The sequence below is a fragment of the Micropterus dolomieu genome, linkage group LG08 (genome assembly GCF_021292245.1).
Source record: "Micropterus dolomieu isolate WLL.071019.BEF.003 ecotype Adirondacks linkage group LG08, ASM2129224v1, whole genome shotgun sequence".
In the NCBI taxonomy this organism is placed as follows: Eukaryota; Metazoa; Chordata; class Actinopteri; order Centrarchiformes; family Centrarchidae; genus Micropterus; species Micropterus dolomieu.
Window position 1 is genome coordinate 31,940,982 of NC_060157.1, and position 1,107 is coordinate 31,942,088.

The window sequence follows — 1,107 nt, forward strand, 5'->3', positions numbered from 1 at the left end:
GACAGCCACACACACACAAGACACACAGTGTCACAGTTCTGTTTGGGGGCATGTTTGGGGGGTTGTTGAGTGAGTGAACACTTCTGTATGTCACACATAAATGATTGTGTTGTGGAATTTGCAAGCACAGGAGAAAGAGGAAACTATGTTTGCGTCTAGTGTGGTCTGTCTGTGATTCCTAGCCAACTAATACTCAAGTTGGTTCTTCTGTAGTGTCAGGAGGCACGTGGAAAGATTGTTGAGTAGCATAGAAATAGAATAGAAATTCATATTTGATTTTAAAAAATATCTATATCCTCATATTGAGTCAGCTGTAACACTGTGCAAGTGATAAATAGATGGCCAAAAGTAATGAATAAATTGGTCAAATAGATAACTAAAGTAAGAACAGTTTAAATACTTAAAAGAAATGGTTAAACATTTAAGATAAAATAAGATAATCCCCCGTAAGGGAAATTCATGTTGGCACAGAAGCACAGAGGAATGTAAAGAACAAAATACAATAAGTATGTTGAAATAGCAGGAAGTAATGGATGGTTGAAATGGTAGACACATCTGGCTTCTGCCTCTCCAAATTATAATAGGTTTTTTTTGTTTGTTTGTTTTTTTTTTTAAACCTGTCCTGCCCAGCAGCCTGGTATAGAGTATAATGACCTGGATACCATATTGTGCCAGACAGATTTTACTTTAACAAGAGAGTATTAAAATACTCCTTTGTCTGTTTTATTATTTATTTAATTATGTATTGATTTGTCACCGGGCCGGACAGGGGGGCAGACACGGGGATGGGGGGGCACAAACAGACAGCACAGAGAAAAGACAACACCTGTAAGAGAAGGGGGATGGAGGGTGGGGACAACAGGGAAAAGCTGTGGGAAACACCAATTGCAGAAAGCAACGAAACCTGCAATAGAACAGAGAGGGGGGCTTGGGGAGGAGAACAACAACAACAAACAAACACAAACAAAAAAACAATAAAAATAATAATAATAGTAAAAGACAACCAGCCGAACAGCAGCAATAAACAGCTGACATATTAAGACAACTAAGAGAACAATGAAAACAAGAAACAGTCACACACACTAAATAAGCAACACAGCACAGCCA